A 7500-nucleotide genomic window follows, 5' to 3' on the forward strand; every position below is an offset into this window, starting at 1 on the left:
AATATTCCCACCGGACTTCAGCTTCGTCATCGGGGAAACCTTGTCTTCATCTTGTCCCTCGCCTCAATCGCCCGTTGTCGCAGCTTCAGCTAGCCTCGAGGATTCCGTCAGTGGTCTTTCCAGGTCTCGGTCATCCCCGAGTAGAATTTGCATTAGTAATTCCGACCTTGAGGACTTAGTTTTATGTCCATTTACTTTTACATCCTCCAAACCTTCAACATTTTTCCGTTCTTCGCGCGTATCTTTTCGGTCTTAATTACCCTGATGGAATTCTTGGGATTTGGTGGCCAGCCTCAGTTCGTGGTCGAGTGCGACCAGAGGCTATCACATCGTCAGACCTTCTGCTTTCTTGGTACTCGCCCTTAAGACCGAGTAACCAACACTAGCTCGAATTCAAAGGAAGTTAGAAAAAAATGTATTATGAAAACGGACAACTACAGGAAGTGATGAAAGTAATTGAAATATCTAAAGGAGCAATAAAACGTTTTTGAACGTTAATAAAAAATAAACCGCATAATTTTCTCCGGAGTCGATTTGACAACAAAGAATAATCCTCAAATTACGGATTCTTGGCAAGGAAGAAAGTCGAGCCCAAATCTATTCTGGCCTTCGCTGGTCGTGCAAGACTGGCATCAACAACAATGACCCCTCGACAATTACGAGACAGAAAAGGAGCCTCATCATAAAGGGTTAAGTTGCTTTTGTGAGCAAGAGCCTTTTGCTACCGAACCCGTGCATAAAGGAGAAAGCCCAATAGAGGCTGGGTAGCCATAAAGATGGAAAACGTCCACACCAGAAAAATAGGAGTCTCTCCTTAGTCACCATAATGGCAGAACTGAAAAAAGATTTCATCAGAACGAGCCATGAAGAGAGAAAAAGACAAACTGAATATGAAGAGCAACAAACAGAAAAGGGTATGGAATAGTGAAAAGGTTCAGTAAATGAACTCGTCTTAAAGAGCCATATACAGGGGCAGAATACTCTCCCCTCACCTGTACTACTGAAGAGGATTGCAGTTAGCAATCGAAATATATAGTTTCGCTTACTCAGTTCTTTATTTCGTCGTAATAGATACCTATAAAAATGCATTTCTGCCCTTATTTAATGCTTAATGTTATTCATATTTACCTAATATGTTATATTTATCTAGATTTATGTTTCATATTATATACAAGATTAATCAAGCATGCCGCGAGGTCGTGTTGTGAGTCAACATGAAGGTGGACTTACTCAACGCAAAATATCTGAAAATCTGTCAATACCCCTTTCTACTGTTAATAAAGTGATCGTACAATTCACCAGAGAGGGCTAGATGGGCACAAAACCTCATTCAGGTCGTCCCGGACCCTCAGAAAGAACCTTGCGTCTTGTCAAGAGAAATGTCGAAGAGGATTCACGTTACAAGGCCTCTGACATAGCAGCACAAGCTGATGTCAGTCCCAGAACAGCTGTCAGGTACCTCCACAAGCTGGGTTATTATGTAATAGAATACAATGAAATATAGTAAAGATAAAAATAAAAGAAATTAGAATAAAATCAAACCAAAGTAAAGTAGAATCAAATCAACTAGGAACAAAAATAAAACTAATATAATTTAGAAAACAAAGTAAAACAAGATGATTTACTCCCTAAGATGTCAACCATACAATTGAACATAATGGACAACCAGTTTAGAAAGTAGATACTGTGATTTTAGAATGCCTTCCTCTTCTTAGCAGAAATCCTAGTCAGTATAGATAGATTAACAAACTAACTACGAAAGAAGTGGAAGTTAATCAAAATGAGACCTCTGGCAAAAGTCAAAGAGACATTGGCTCGAACCTCTGAGAGCAAAAGCCACTTATGCGTTGCTGTTAGCCAAGATGAATGAGAACCTGTTTATTCATGATGTTCCTTTGGAGCTCTGAGAGATTTAAGGTACTTCATATGGTCGGCCATAATGGGGAAAGGCTTTTGATCAAGTTTTATTGAGTTTGCTTTGTATTTGTCATTTACGCAACTCGTTTTCTTTTGTTTGTTTTTCGAACATAGTTATAAAAGGAAAATTATTGAATCTTCCTTAATAAAACAATTCCCGAATTTTAATATCTCAAAAGGCCAATGGTCACCAGATTACATAACCACCTTGGCAGTTAATAAATTATTTCCTCATATTGTAAAAGCGGACGATTTACCACATAACCCGCGTAACAATATAGATGCCACATGAGATGTCTTGTCCATGTTCCCTAACTTTACCTCTCTCATCTGTATATAAGATATGTATGTTCTCTTGTCTATGTATTCCGCTTGAAGAGGATCACAGCAAGTGATCGAAATATACGGAAATTCGTTATTTCCTTCTTTTCTTAAATCCAAATAATAATGGGATTTTAGTGCAATTACTAATGTGTAACGACATTACTGGACAGTGATATATATATATATATATATATATATATATATATATATACATATACATATACATATATATATGTATATATATGTATATATATGTATATATATACATATATATACATATATATATATATATATATATACATATTCACTTATATATACATATATATGTGACGACATCTTGACAGGTTGTGAGAGAGGCAGAGAGGAAAACACACAAATAGAACGAGAGTTTATTCTTTCTGAAGAAGCACTATAGTGCGAAACTAGTTAAAAAATAAACTCTCGTTCTATTTGTGTGTTTTCCCCTCTGCCTCTCTCACAACCTGTCAAGATGTCGTCACATTCGTCTACAGGTAGAGAGAAAGCACACAATGATTATACGAGAGCAGAATTTACACTCAGATCTAAACTGGATAGTCTCCATAACCGCCCCAATTTCCTACAAGACTGTTTAGAAGAGCAGGTTATTCCAAAATCTGCCCCCATACACCTACGCCAAGGCCCCTGGCCTTTCTCGAACACAGCCCGATACTACCTGCTCGAAGCCATAGAAACCCTACGTTTCGAAGCTGAAAAGTGTAAAGGACAACTGAAGCACATACAATTATCCAAGTCATCACTGGAGAGACTTTCTAGAGCGAACCAACAACAAAAAGAAAAACTCGGACAAAAACTCACACGATTGTGTATCACAAGCAAATGAAATGACATAGGAAACCAACAACTTTTAAACAACCTGTCTTCTTACACCCTCACCCCTTCCCAGATTCAAGCTCTTTCCTTAGGCCTGAAGTTCAGCACCAACAATAATGACAAGAAATTCTCTGACTACATCATGAAAAACTACAACTGGAAACTGGATGATATAGACATCGGTTTCAAACAAGGAGTCCTTTTATGCTCCACTTTAGCCTCCAAGTCTTACCCTCCTGCCATCCCGAGAAGGTTCCGGATAGCACTTGAAGAACTACGTAATAACCAGAATATTGTCGTCACTAAAGCAGATAAAGGTGGCGGTATCGTTATCATGGACAAGTCAGACTACAACAATAAAATGGAAGCTCTTCTTTCGGACACCGATACCTACAGTCTAATTTCTGAACAAGAAGCAAAGGATGAGGCCGTTAAATTCAACAAAGAAGTGAGGAAGATACTAAAGAAAACAGAGAGAGGAAAACGATTACTACACCTTCTTGAGGAGAACCCGAGAATACCAACAATGAAGGGTCTTCCCAAGACTCACAAACCAGAGATTCCCCTCAGACCCATCACCTCTGGTATTGGCAGCGCTCCACATAAGCTGGCCAAACGTCTTGCAAAGCCCTTATCTTCATCCCTCGGAAAAATCAGTGGGGCACATCTTAAGAACTCGTCTGACTTAATCAACAAATTACAATCAATAGACTTCAAAGACAGAATACTTGCAAGCTTCGATGTACAAAGTCTCTTTACGAATGTCTTAATTCAAAACGCTATCTCTGCTATTAAGAAAGTCTTGCCTCACATCAACGGAGACGACCTTCCTATCAATAAGAAGGACTACTTAAAACTAATTGAAATGTGCTTCAAATGTGCTTCGGTTTCTTTCGACGGTAAGACATTTCACCAACATGAAGGCTTGCCCATGGGGTCACCTTTAAGTGCAGTAGCCGCATGCCTCTTTTTAGAGACACTAAAAAAAGAAGAATACATGAACAGGTGTGTGTGGGTGTTTGTCGATGTGTTAGCGTGCACGCGCACGCGACTTCGCAGATGTTAAAACATCTGTACAACTACCATTTTTCGTAGGCTAATTTGAATATGTCCGACTTCTGCGTTGTGCACTTAGGGCGAGTTAAAGACAACAAAAATAAAATTATAATAATGATAATCATGTGACGTTCACCAAAATAAAATCGCGAGGGATCACAGATTGTTAATATGCCATACATGTTTCTTGACATTATATTAAAAGTTTTCGTAATACCAACCGTGCTAAATTGGTTCCAAATTTCCTATTAATGCATTTGAAAAATGTTCGTTCGATGATGGAAGTGTGGAAGAGGTACCATGAACCGTTGTGCCGTAGAACATGAATGTCGCTGTTCCCGCCAATCGAGGCACAAATGTCAAAGAGATACAAGATAACGTGGGAGTGAATTACACTCCCGCTATCTAGCAAGGGAATTGGGACCAGATCAACCTTACATTTGCGTGGTTGGCTGGCTCGCCGATGGCTTTATAGACGCCATGCGCAGAAGCGACGGAGTGAAGCCAACACCTAGAGTTGTTTACTGTACGATCTTTATTCAGGCTATCACAAACTTGTATTTACCCATTTAACCAACATATCCGCGTGATAGGTTTTAAGAATTTTTTTTCTGGCTGATGCCCTTCAGATGATGGAGAGCGAATGGATCTAGTAAACATAAGAATCATTTAGATAAACACCTAAGCAAGATGATGTAATGACTATCATTTATTTTATATTATTTGTTTATTTGTTTTGTTATCATTTGTCCGTTTGTATATTATTATTTGCTTGATTTTCATTTGTTATAGTTATATGTCAATTTATTATTATTTACTATTTACCTGTTTGTTTATTATTAAACTATACCTATGCATTTATTTATGTATTTTATTTATTATTTACATTATTATATTTTCTATTAATTTATTTATTTATCATGATTTTTTTCGCATCCGGCCTAGATATGGACCAAAAGGTCTCCTGTCGGCATGCTCCGCCTTTGTAATCCTTTGTAATCATCCCAAACGACAGCAAGTGGTATAGATACGTGGATGACTGCCTTCTCGTCCTCCACAATGAACCAACATTAGTGACATCTTATCCCGACTCAACCAAGTACACCCTAAAATTCAGTTGACTGTAGAGCACGAGGTCAACGGATCCCAACCATTCCTGGATACCGTCATCATAAGGGAAAATAATTCTGTAAAATTCAAGGTGTATAGAAAACCCACCCACAAAGATGATTACATACATTATTTTAGTGCTCACGACAAAAAGACCAAGACTGGTGTGGTCATGGGATTTTATCTTCGAGCACTCAGGATATGCAGCCCTGAATTCCTCAATGAAGAATTACAACACATAACCAAGACCTTCGTAAAACTTAGCTTTACCGCTGGTCTTCTCTCCACAATATTGACGAAAGCCAGAGCCATAAGAGAGAGAAATAGTCCACAAAAACCAAAACAAGAACAATACAATGTACATAGTAGTCCCCACCTCAGACTTGGCCTGCGCACTCAGTAAAGAACTGAGACATACGAACATCCACATCTCTTGTGACGCAGGTAAGAAAATTAGTGATCTTGTCAAACCAAGGATAGAAACTAACAAATCCGAAAGTTTAGTTTATAAAATTCCATGTTCGGGATGTGACAGTGCATATATAGGAGAAACTTACAGGGGATTAAGCACAAGATTACAAGAGCACAAAGCCGATGTCAAATACCACCGCAACACCAGTGCACTCGTGAACCACATAGACGAAGAAGGACATCTACCTAAATGGGATCAAGCGAGTATTCTGCATAATAATCTTAGCAAAAGGCAAAGAAAAATCGTAGAAGCTCTGTACATAGCCACCAACAAATGTACGAACAATAGAGTGGGTGATATAAAATTATCGGAGACAATAGCACGGCACGCAGCAAAGAAGTGGAAGAAAACGGGACAAATGATCACCAGAGGCATCCCACGGAGTGTCAGTACGATCAACGCACGAGAGTTAGAGCCTCCTTGAACTCAGATCTTTCCTAGTTCATTACCCACACATTTTTTGCATTTATTGCCAGTATTTTCTGGTGTGTAATATTCTTTCTGAAGAAGCACCATAGTGCGAAACTAGTTAAAGAATAAACTCTCGTTCTATTTGTGTGTTTTCCCATCTGCCTCTCGCACAACATATATATATATATATATATATATATATATATATATATATATTTTTATATATATATGTATATTATACATATACATACACACACATATATGTATATGTATATATATATATATATATAAATATATATATATATATATATGATTAAATAAATAGATATTTAAAGAATAAACATATGAATATATAAATAAATGAAAGAATAACTAAAAAGACAAATATGTAAATAGATAAATAAACAAATGGAAATACAAATGATAAATGAACAAATAGATAAATAAAAACAATCAAGGGATTATCAAAACAGGTTTAAACTTAGAAATATGGAAGAGCTAATGTCAGGATTTTTTTTTTTTTTTACATTTTCTTTTCTAGCTGCGATCGGACCATTTTATTCAGCTGAGGGGAAACCCCATTATCTAAAGGCTTTAGATAAAGCGGTGCCTTATGTATTAGGCGATGATTTGATAAATTTATATTTTTGCTTCTAATTTATTGTACATATATTTTGTTTCTCTTACAACTTCTTACATCAGCCAAGAAACCATGCGTCCTGTTCGATATTACTGATAGTTGCTCTTTCTTCGGGATTTGAAACAAGAATGTTTTTGATGAGATGGAAAATTCTTCTCGAGAATAATTTCCATGGTCTTTTCAGTCTCATTTCTTTGCTTGTTGTTCAGAAATTGGACTGTAGGTATCGGTGTCCGAAAGAAGAGCTTCCATTTTATTGTTGTAGTCTGACTTGTCCATGATAACGATACCGCCACCTTTATCTGCTTTAGTGACGACAATATTCTGGTTATTACGTAGTTCTTCAAGTGTTATCCGGAACCTTCTCGGGATGGCAGGAGGGTAAGACTTGGAGGCTAAAGTGGAGCATAAAAGGACTCCTTGTTTGAAACCGATGTCTATATCATCCTCTTTCCAGTTGTAGTTTTTCATGATGTAGTCAGAGAATTTCTTGTCATTGTTGTTGGTGCTGAACTTCAGGCCTAAGGAAAGAGCTTGAGTCTGGGAAGGGGTGAGGGTGTAAGAAGACAGGTTGTTTAAAAGTTGTTGGTTTCCTATGTCATTTCATTTGCTTGTGATACACAATCGTGTGAGTTTTTGTCCGAGTTTTTCTTTTTGTTGTTGGTTCGCTCTAGAAAGTCTCTCCAGTGATGACTTGGATAATTGTATGTGCTTCAGT

Source organism: Oratosquilla oratoria, chromosome 28 (genome assembly GCF_046742065.1).
Source record: "Oratosquilla oratoria isolate Oo_2021 chromosome 28, ASM4674206v1, whole genome shotgun sequence".
Taxonomy (NCBI): domain Eukaryota; kingdom Metazoa; phylum Arthropoda; class Malacostraca; order Stomatopoda; family Squillidae; genus Oratosquilla; species Oratosquilla oratoria.